Below are 11853 nucleotides of genomic sequence, written 5' to 3'. Positions count from 1 at the left end.
TCATCCAGCCCTGCACCTTGTTGTCTAAGATAGAGATGTAGACAGGTTTAGGGAGAAACTTTCCAGAGATGTGGGCATGGGCAGATGAAGGCACAGCCACCAATGATGCTCAAGAAGCTAGAGGAAGGTACAGAGCCTCCTCTCAGAGGCTTGCAGAGCTGGAGGAGATTACATGGGAAAGGAGGGGTGAGGGTGTGAAAGAAACAGCATGAGAATTTTAAAACCAATGAGTTACTTCATTGAGGAACAGTATAGGTCGGCGAAGACCAGGTGGTGAGTGAGCAGAACTTAATGCAACTTAGGATATACACAGGATAGTTTCCTTACATTTATGGAATATTTTAGTATGTAGTCACTGATGTAATAGAGGAAATGCAGAAATAATTTGTACAACACATAGATCCACCAAGAGCAATGAGATAATAACTGCATACACTTCTAACAACAATAACTCATACTTTAACATCACTAACAAAGTTAAACATCCCAAAGTGCTTCACCAGGATGTTTTCAAACATTTACATTTCAGATAACAAGGTGTAGAGCTGGATGAACACAGCAGGCCAAGCAGCATCAGAGGAGCAGGAAGGCTCACATTTCGGGCCTAGATCCTTCTTCAGAAATGAGGGAGGGGAAGGGGGATCTGAAATAAATAGGGATGTTGACTTAGGGATAAAAGAAATAAATATCCAAGATAATTTTGCTGCTCTTTTTTGAATATTGTTGTGGGACAATTTAATATGCCGTGGAACAGATATCATGCCAGTGTAAGGTCTCATCTGAAAGACAGCAGTGTAGTGCTCCCTCAGTGTTGTATTGAGTTGATAATATACTCATGTCTTTGACCTGATTCTTGAACCAACTGCCTATAGGTTCAGACTAAAGAGACTTTAATACAACAGGCACTTAAGGAGTTACTGTTCCAGCAATAATAATAATGTTCTTACTACTTCACTGGTATAAATCTTGTCTATGGGGTATCTAAGTGTCAATATTATATGTCTTGCATTACATTATTGACAACACCCTAAACTGAACGCGAAGACAGATCCTGCAGATCTACCTGTAGGCGATTAAAATAGCATATAGCAAGTACAGCGCATCATCTCGCCTTTTTAAAATGTTGCAAGTTGTGCTTTGGTGGTTCATGTATCACTTAATGGGATTAATGTCTGGTTACAACTTCCTCTATTCTATTTTTAAAGAGATGCTATTTATCGTCAACAGTCATAACTGTCTAGTTAAATATCCCGGAGGGTGGGAGGTGGGGGCGGAGGACGTGACTTTAAGAGATTAATTGTTTTAAATAGTATAAAGCTCCAGAGTATAAAACAATTCCGAAGTGGGGTTCATTGTGAGAATTAAAGGGGGCTTAGCCAAGGAAAAATTTCACCCGGATGCTGGGCGGTTGATTAGGTATTGGGTACGCAGAATTTCCCGAAAGCTCCCTCACCCCTAACCGAACGGGAAGGGTCTCGGTGCTGGTTGGTGCTAAAGAACAGCCCGTTTACACGCGAAAATGAGTCTTGGTCTAGAGGAAATTGCAACCACTGCTGGCGCTCAGATGGCTCGGGCGAATTCCAGCCCTGTGACTTGATAAGACAAGTCCCACCCTGAAAGCAGTGTAAAGGCGGGTTTATATTTAGAAAGGGCTGCGAGCTGGGACAACGCTGCCGTTGGCTGTTGTCACTCACTCACTTCCCAACTTTTCTCTGTGAAGAGTTCGAGTTCGGACCGGGCATTATCAGTCAACAGCCGGCAGGTGGGTTCAGGAGGACGGTGTAGTTTTCAGGTTAAGGACAGGGGACGGTGTAGTTTTCAGGTTAAGGACAGGGGAGCAGAGGCGACGGCGTTTGCGCGATGATTTCTCTCTAGTCTGGTGCATGTTCAATATCTGTAGAAACCAGCCGAAAAAAAAACTAACCCTTTTGCGATTAAAGACAGCTCCTTAAGTTGAACCTCGAGGACAAAGGATCGATGAGATTCGAGAAATAATTGTCAAGTAGCCGGGGAAGTACAAGGGAAATCTGGCTGTGAGATCGATCCAAGTGATCTGATCGGGATAAAACCAGCCTGTGATAACAAGGTAACAAAGTGGGTAGGTGACTTCTCTTTATAACTGCTTTATTTCTCCGGTCGAAGCGTTTATTGCTGATGATACAGCCCACATTGCGGGAACATCCCGAACATGTGCGGTTAGCGAATGTTGTTAATACCTTTATTCACTTTCAGCGAACAGCGAGCCATTTATAATGAAATTGGCAAAGCAAACCTTTTTCCCAGAATGGGATTTTTGTTAAACGAAAAGATCCTTTGAGTTTACCGGTTAACGGTAAATATTCATCTCATCATTACAAACGATTGGGATAGACTGTCGGAGTGTTACACGGGAAGCAAGTGTTTTGTTTTTAAAAAGCTTGCACTCAAGAAACATTTTCTCGCAGTTTGTGGGACACGAGTTTTGGTGCCCAGTGTGAGGCTAGGCACTCCGTAATGTTGTTCCAGGAACTGAACTTTTCGACAGTTCAGGCCAGGCTGATGGTAAACATTTTGTCCGTGAGGGTCTCTAGTTTTGGAGGACAGTGAACATCATCTATGTGTTCACTGGGCGGAATAGTCCTTGTTTCTCAGTTAAACAAATTGGTGATCAATCTCCTGCAACTGCCAGTCCTCTTACTGTTTGGAATGATCCAGTCATATAATTTCACCTCTTGTGTTCTCTTCGGCAGCAACTATACTAAAATGGGAACGATGTAGAGAAGGTTAGTAAGGATTGATAACGTAAATTCGTGGTGTTCCATTATTTTACAGGGCAGTGGCGCAGTGATAGGGTCCCTGTCTCTGGGTCAGAAGACCCAACCTCAAGTCCCACTTGTGCTGGAAATGTCTCCCAACATGTCTGAACATCAGAATACGAGTAGCCATTCAGCCCTTCAAGCCTGTTCCATGGTTCAATAGGATCATGGTTGATCTGTGGCCTAACTCCACATACCTGCCTTTGGCCCATATCCCTTAATGCCATTCTTAACAAAGATTATCTATCTCAGATTTAATGGGTTGATTGAAATGCTTACAATTTCACCTCTGTTACTGACTTCTCTCACCAGCTCAATTCCCTCACTTTTAGCCCTTCTACTTCTGGTGCTCCATTTACATCTTTCTATGTGACTTCCTTTTCTTCTTTTTCCTTATTCCCTACTCCTTCTTACTGCTCCTGTTTGAGATCTTGTTTCACACTGGTAGTGCCCCTATCTCAGGGTTAGAAGGTCCGTCTATACGTCCCACCTGCCCTTGAGGTGTGTCATTACATGTCCCAAGTGAATTTTCTTGTTAGTTTTTGTAACCGTGGGCAAGAGAGTAAGAGCAACACTAGGAGCACAGTCAAGTAAGTTAGAGACAACAGTTACAGAGGGGATAAGCTGAACATTAAATAAAACAGTTGGAGTTGGCTAGGAGGTTACTGTTAACAATCTTAGTCCCAATCCAACTTGCCTGCCTCCATGTTCCAACACAGGCCAGACAGACAGCAGATGACCAAACTGCTCTAATATGCTGGGCAGCACTTTAAATGTTGACCTTTACAATGGACAGTAGGTTTGCGGAGCCAGGTGAGGAATCACAGTACCACAGGATGGGTATGCTGCTAAAGATAAGGATTCAGTCCATCATGTTCATGCGGAATCTCCCACATGTTACAGTCCAAGAAGGACCAGGAGGCAGAAGTGTTTAACAACAGCAGGAGCTTTATTATGGAGGTGTTCACTCTGCAGACAGCAGGGTCAGACTAAGCTGTTCCCACCCAAAATGCCCAGTGACGACATCATGATATCAAGTGATTGAACTCCTAAAGTGACAGTCCACCATACTCACCGAATATTCAACATCATAACCACATCTGTTCCCTGCATTCTTCCTTTTATTTCCTCTTCAGCTGCTTATTCAAGTTCCTTTGAAAACCCTCCAAATGAACTGCTTCCGCCACACTCTTAAGGAGTGCATTCCCTCCTGGTGTGTAAAAATACAGAGTTCAGCTGAAAAATGGTCAAACTCCTCCCAAGCTGAATATCAAGTACTGTAAGTGAGTAACAAAGTGTTTTCAATAAACATCCAGTTGAACCTTCATCCTAGGAATGTCACTGGGTATTGAACAGAATTTAGAATTCAGATCATATTTTTTCTTAGCATTAGGGACTGTAAAGCAGTTCTCAGTGTTACTAGTTCTACTCTGGCTAACTCTCAATAAACCCGGGGGACCTGAGTGTGGGACCACCCCAAATGTGTAGCTTAGTTTTAAAGCAAACAGTGAGATAGTCCACTTAGATTCAACACAGCACATTTAATATATACAGGTATTTAGTTTACACCAGACTAAATTTGCCCTAAAAAACAAGACTGATGATGTAGTCACAATAAAATGCTACTAATAACATTTGTATATTCTCCTATGAATGGTTAATAACAAGAAACCTTCATGGTATGATGTTCAATTTTAGGAATCTCTCAATAAATTTCAAGTCATAGAGTCATAGAGATATACAGGACAGAAACAGACCTTTCGGTCCAACTTGTCCGTGCTGACCAGATATCCTATATAAATCTAGTTCCATTTGGCCCATATCCCTTTAAACCGGTCCTATTCATATAGCCATCCAGATGCCTTTTAAATGTTGTAATCATACCAGCCTCCACCACTTCCTCTGGCAGCTCATTCCATACACGCACCACTCTCTGTGTGAAAAAGTTACCCCTTAGTTCCCTTTTATATCTTTCCCGTCTCACCATAAACCAATGCCCTCTAGTTTTGGATTCCCCCATCCCAGGGAAAAGACCTTGTCTATTTACCCTATCCATGCCCCTCATGATTTTGTAAACTCTATAAGGTCACCACCCAGACTCTGACGCTTTAGGGAAAATAGCCCCAGCCTATTCAGCCTCTCCCTATAGCACAAACCCTCCAACCCTGGTAACAGCCTCATAAATCTTTTCTGAACCCTTCCTAGTTTCACGATATCCTTCCTATCGGAAGGAGGCCAGAACTGCACACAATATTGCAAAAGTGGCTGAACCAATGTCCTGTACAGCCACAACGTGACCTCCCAACTCCTATACTTAGTGCACTGACGAATAAGGGCAAGCATACCAAATGAAGAGGAGGCAATGGCCTAGTGGTATTATCGCTAGACTATTACTCCAGAGACCCAGATAACATTCTGCGGACCTGGGTTCAAATCCCACCACGGCAAATAATGGAATTTGAATTCAATAAAAATATCTGGAATTAAGAGTCTGATGATAACCATGAATCTATTGTCGATTGTCAAGGGAAAACCCTATCTGGTTCACTAATGTCCTTTAGAGAATGAAACTGCCAACCTTACCTGGTCTGGCCTCCATGTGACTCCAGACCAACAGCAATGTGGTTGACTCTCAACTGCCCTCTGGGCAATTAGCGATGGGCAATAAATGCTGCCTAGCCAGCGACACCCTCATCCAATTAATGAATAAAGGAAAAAGTACTAAATGCTGCCTTCACCATCCTATCTGCCTGCGGCTCCACTTTCAAGGAACTATGAATCTGCACTCCAGGGTGATCAAAACTCCCCAGGACATTACCATTAAGTGTATAAGTCCTGCCTTGATTTGCTTTTTAAAAATGCAGCATCTCACATGTATCTAAATTAAACTCCATCTGTCACTCCTCGGCCCATTGGCCCACCTGATTGAGATCCTGTTGTACTCTGAGGTAACCTTCTTTGCTGCCCACTAAACCTCCAATTTTAGTGTCATCTGCAAACTTACTAATCATACCTCCTGTGTTCACATCCAAATCACTTATATAAGTCTCATATGAGACAATAATGACACTAATAAATAAATGCACATGTGTAACACCATGAAATACAATTTCTATGCAAATAAAGAAAGGAAGAAAAGAAAGACCTACATTATATAACACCTTTCAGAACTCTATAACATCCAAAGCACCATTTGGCTAATTCGGTATCTTTGAAATCTAGTCACTGTAAAGCAAGAACTGTGGCAGACAATTTACGCATGAAAGGTTCCCATGCATAGCAATGAAATAAATGACCTGTTTTAGATGTTTGTTCTTGGACTGGTCAGGATAGCTGGAAGGACTGACAGGACCCCAGTTTTAAATTTCCCCTGAAAGACAGCACCGACTAGTGCAGCATTTAAGTGCCAACCTAGACCATGTGCTCCAAACTTGTGGGATTTTAATTCACATCCTTTTGACTCACCAGCACTGAGCCGATTAAATTGAATTGAATTGAATTTATTATCACATATACTCAAATCAGTACGTGAAAAGTTTATAAGTCACCATTTACAGCGCCATCTTAGGTACAAAGGTACCTAGGTACAATTTTTAGTTACAGAATAGAGAAATGAAGAAGAAAATTTTCAGTACCTGTACACAATATGACCATAGGTCAGAAAAAAAAAGAAGCAAAGTTAACAAGACAAACATCACTACTCAAAAATTGCTCCTAACCAAGAATAAGACGAACATGGTAAAAAAAAAGTTATTAGTTAAGATTATGTCAAAGATCATTATAAATGGAGTGACCAATAATTGCACAGTAATTAAAAGACACCAAAGCAGATTATTGAATGAGAAGATTCTGAAACTTCACCACAGCATGACAATGTAAAATCTGAAAGTAAAAGCTATTCACTTAACTCATTCTCAACTATTCACCTCATTCTGTGTATGATAACTGAGTTTACTATAGAATAGTCAGATATCAAACAAATGTTTGAGATACAGGATGGAATCATTTTGTTCATTGGACTACATAATTTGGCAATACAGTATCTCTTCATTGTTTGCATGTTTCAATGCAACATCAACTGCTGTCAGGTAGAAAATACAGTTGAGAACCAAGCCTAAATATCAAAAGTTCAGAGGTGAGGTGAAAAAGTAATGAGAAAAATTGGTGGAGTATTAAGAGACTGACAGATAACATAAAAGGGAATCTCAAAATTTACAATAGGCATAAAAAGGTGTTAAAAGGAAGGATATGGCTGAATAAAGACTAAACAGGAGATTTACACATTAAGACAGAGGCCATATAGCTGTGGTATTAAATTAATGCTTTCCTCCTGTATTTACCAAGAAAGAAGATGTTGCACAGACCCTGGAAGAAAAGGAGTAAATTCAGTCACTAGAAAGATTTATAACTTTGAAGCGAAAGATATTCGGAAGGCTGTCTGAGTTTAAAATCAATAGGACACAGGCAATAGAAGAGGTAGTGTCAATTATCTGAAGAATTGCAAATGTAACACTCTTGTTCAAATTAGGATGCAAAGATAAGCCCAGCAACTACAGCACAGTCAGGTCAACGTTGGCGGTGGGGAAACATCTAGAAATAATTATTTAGGACAAATTAATAACCTCATGAACAAAAAAGGTTAATTAAGAAAAGTCAGAATGGATTTTGTCAGGGAAAACATATTAAACTAACTTGCTGGAGATTTTTGAAGAGGGAGAAGAGTTGATGAGATCATTGAAGCTGATGTGTTAATGGACTTCTGAAAGAAGGTTTGATACAGTGAGCAAAGTTATGGCTTAATACATGATGGTTGCAAAACTGGCTGAGTCATGGGAAACAGAGACTTATGGTTAATGAATGTTTCTTGAGCTGGGTGAAGGTTCATAGTGGCATTTCCCAGAGATCAGTGTTGGAATCCTTCCTTTACCTGACATATACTAATGACTGAGATCTTAGTATGCAGAATTTGTGGGTGACTGAAAACTTAGAAGTGTTGTAAACTGTGATGAAGGTGGTGTAGAATTTTAATAAGACATAGAAAATTTGGTGGAAAAGGCAGACAAGTGGCGAATGACAATTAATACATGGAAATGTGAAATGATCTATTTCACATCCAGCTCCACCATTAAATAAGATCACAGCTGATTAGTCTTTGTTTCGAATTTCACACTCCAGATTAGCCTGATAACCCTTGATTCCACTGTCTGATAAGAATCTGTCCAGCTCTGTCTTAAAGATATTCAATAACCCTGTCTTAAAGGTACACTGCCTGTTGGGTTTGGAATTTATGCAATAATAAAACACAGCCAATTACATTAGAGGTCCCCAAACTGAAAATAAAAACAGCAAAATAAAAAAAAGCACTGAAACTAATTATGTGGAGCAAATTAACCACTGGAACATACCTATGAAGTAGAGATTGAAGCTAATATTCTGAACATTTAAAAATTGAATATGTGCTTATTAATCATTTAACAGCATTCCATGATTATAAACTTATTTGAGGGCCATTTTTGCCACTCATTAAATTTTAATTTAATTTAAATTGAGCAAGGTTGAGTAAGTTTTTATCCAGTTTCTAACATGGGGCTGGGGAAGTCGACATTCTCACTGGTTTCAGTGCATCTTGGAACTCTGAACACCAGACTGCGCCTTGAAGATGTTTGCGCTAATCTGCACACACCTGATGTCGGGATGCTGCAGACAGTCTCTGCAGAAGGGTAGTAGCAGATTTCACTGCTTAACAAGGAATATATATCCAAAACATTTACTTGGTATTAACTTTTATCCAGTTAAACTCACTCTTTAGTACAAGTTGCACAAAGATACAGTAAAAGATCCTATAAATGTAGTAGTGCTTTGCCTGCAAGCAAAAATGAGTGCATATATCATTGTTGACATGGACATATCAGTGTTGATGATTAAATGCTACGTTGCTAACTAGAATTAAGCTGGATTTTTAAAAAAACGGCCAGGTTACAATATACAACGTCAACTGGAAATGCACAAGTAGATTCCAGTTAGGGATGGCTGATGTTTAATTTTGTGAACCACAGCTGGACAGCCGGCCAACACTTACTGCCAAAGACTAATCGTGAAAAGCAGATGTGCACAGTTTACAACACTTCCAAGACATCAGAGAGTAGCTGCTGCCAAAGGAACTGAGCACCGGTGGTGGAATCAATGATTTCCGGAAACGAATTGGACGAAAAATAAAAACTCACAGGAGCACTGAAGATGTAGTATTGCTTGACATTAATAGAGATCAGTGATTGGGTGATAACCACACTGAAGGATTAAAGACTTCAGCATTAAAGCATTGGGGAAGCAGCAGCCACTTTTTTAAGGGTCGGCGTCACTTCTATGATATTTCAGGCAGAAGTTGGAATTGAAAGGCTGACGTAATACATGGCTTTTGCTTCTTAGATTTGCTACCTTTTAACCTCAGCTTTAAAAAGAATATTGCCCATTTGTGTGTGTAGGGGGAACGCGAACAGGTGAGCTGCTATAGATCATGAGTCTGTTACAACACTTAAACATCTAACACTACAGCATGGCTGCATGCTTTTTCACTGAAGGACGCTGACATTGGATCAGGATATGAAACTGATTGAAAATTTCCTCACTAAACATCTTTAATTTAAACAAATCAATGTTAATCTATAATTTTAAAGATTCTATTGATTTTCCTCACATGTACAGGATGTTTAGGATTTAGCATTTTTTTTAAAAAGGTTCAATTGTCTAAAGTGTTGACATGGGCAAGGATTCCAGAGAACATGAACTAAATACATTCCTTCCTAACTATTGAGATAACAAGGTGTAGAGCTGGATGAACACAGCAGGCCAAGCAGCATCAGAGGAGCATGAAGGCTGATGTTTCCGGCCTAGACCCTTCTTCAGAAATGGGGGAGGCGAAGGAGGTTCTGAAATAAATAGGGAGAGAGGGGGAGGTGGATAGAAGATGGAGAGAGGAGAAGATAGGTGGAGAGGAGACAGACAGGCCAAAAAGGCGGGGATGGAGCCAGTAAAGGTGAGAGTAGGTGGGGAGTTAGGGAGGAGATAGGTCAGTCCAGGGAAGACGGACAGGTCAAGGGGACGGGATGAGGTTAGTAGGTAGGAGTTGGGGGTGTGGCTTGAGGTGGGAGGAGGGGATAGGTGGGAGGAAGAACAGGTTAGGGAGGCGGGGATGAGCTGGGCTGGTTTTGGGATGCAGTAGGGGGAGGGGAGATTTTGAAGCTTGTGAAGTCCACGTTGATACCATTGGGCTGCAGGGTTCCCAAGCGGAATGTGAGTTGCTGTTCCTGCAACCTTCGGGTGGCATCGTTGTGGCACTGCAGGAGGCCCAGGATGGACATGTCGTCTGAGGAATGGGAGGGGGAGTTGAAATGGTTCGCGACTGGGAGGTGCAGTTGTTTAGTGCGAACCGAGCGTAGGTGTTCTGCAAAGCGGTCCCCAAGCCTCCGCTTGGTTTCCCCGATGTAGAGGAGGCCACAACGGGAACAGCGATGCAGTATACCACATTAGCAGATGTGCAGGTGAACATCTGCTTGATGTGGAAAGTCTTCTTGGGGCCTGGGATTGGGGTGAGGGGGGAGCTGTAGGGGCAGGTGTAGCACTTCCTGCGGCTGCAGGGAAAAGTGCCGGGTGTGGTGGGGCTGGAGGGGAGTGTGGAGCAGACAAGGGAGTCACGAAGAGAGTGGTCCCTCCGGAAAGCAGATAAGGGTGGGGAGGGAAAAATATCTTTGGTGGTGGGGTCGGATTGCAGATGGCGGACGTGTCGGAGGATGATGCGTTGCATCCGGAGGTTGATGGGGTGGTAAGTGAGGACAAGGGGGATTCTGTTTTGGCTGTTATTGCGGGGAGGGTGTGTGAGGGATGAGTTGCAGGAAATGTGGGAGACACGGTCGAGGGCGTCCTCGACCACTGAGGGGGGGAAGTTGCGGTCCTTGAAAAAGAGGACATCTGAGATGTACGGGAATGGAATGCTTCATCCTGGGAGCAGGTGCGGCAGAGGCGAAGGAATTGGGAATAGGGAATGGCATTTTTGCAGGAAGGTGGGTGGGAGGAGGTGTATTTCTAGGTAGCTGTGGGAGTCGGTGAGCTTGAAATGGATATCGGTTTCTAGGTGATTGCCAGAGATGGAAACAGAGAGGTCCAGGAAGGAGAGAGAGGTATTAGAAATGGTCCAGGTGAACTTAAGGTTGGGGTGGAAGGTGTTGGTGAAGTGGATGAACTGTTCGAGATCCTCGTGGGAGCATGAGGTGGCGCCGATACAGTCATCAATGTAACGGAGGATGAGGTGGGGTTTAGGGCCAGTGTAGCTACGGAAGAGGGATTGTTCCACATAACCTACAAAGAGGCAGGCATAGCTTGGGCCCATGCGGGTACCCATGGCTACCCCCTTTGTCAGTAGGAAGTGGGAGGAATTGAAAGAGAAGTTGTTGAGGGTGAGGACGAGTTCGGCTAAGCGGATGAGGGTGTCAGTGGAGGGGGACTGATTGGGCCTGCGGGACAGGAAGAAGCGGAGGGCCTTTAGGCCATCTGTATGGGGAATGCAGGTGTATAGGGACTGGACGTCCATGGTAAAGATGAGGTGTTGGGGACCGGGGAATTGGAAGTTCTGGAGGGGGTGGAGGGCGTGGGTAGTGTCAAGGACGTAGGTAGGGAGTTCCTGGACCAAGGGGGAGAAAATGGAGTCGAGATAGGTGGAGATAAGTTCGGTGGGGCAGGAGGAGACAGAGACAATGGGTCGATCAGGACAGTCAGGTTAATGGATTTTGGGAAGGAGATAGAAGCGGGCGGTGCGGGGTTGGGGAATGATGAGGTTGGTGGCTGTGAGTGGGAGGTCACCTGAAGTAATGAGGTTGTGGATGGTTTGGGAGATGATGGTTTGGTGGTCGGGGGTGGGGTCATGATCAAGGGGGCAGTAGGAGGAGGTGTCGAAGAGTTGGCGCCTGGCCTCGGCGATGTAGAGGTCAGTGCGCCATACTACAACTGCGCCTCCCTTGTACGCGGGTTTTATGGTGAGGTTGGGATTGGAGCGGAGGGCTGCACG

The 11853-nt window shown here is 43.1% G+C and overlaps 1 protein-coding gene across 2 annotated transcripts in view; it reads left to right on the top strand.

Moving 5' to 3' along the window:
- The first annotated feature begins 1643 nt into the window (after nucleotides 1-1643).
- LOC109917128 (gap junction alpha-3 protein-like) overlaps nucleotides 1644-11853 on the top strand; it is a 28021-nt gene continuing 17811 nt past the window's right edge. Inside the window, exons 1-2 of one of the 2 annotated variants that reach the window (XM_048604968.1) lie at nucleotides 1644-1762; nucleotides 1941-2086. The gene's annotated coding sequence lies outside the window, so the exon portion shown is untranslated. Of the gene's footprint in view, nucleotides 1763-1940; nucleotides 2099-11853 lie in introns of both variants that reach the window. The other variant, XM_048604967.1, reaches the window with a different exon arrangement.

The sequence above is a fragment of the Rhincodon typus genome, chromosome 14, assembly GCF_021869965.1.
Source record: "Rhincodon typus isolate 14 chromosome 14, sRhiTyp1.1, whole genome shotgun sequence".
NCBI lineage: Eukaryota > Metazoa > Chordata > Chondrichthyes > Orectolobiformes > Rhincodontidae > Rhincodon > Rhincodon typus.
This window is presented reverse-complemented; position numbering and strand designations above follow the sequence as displayed.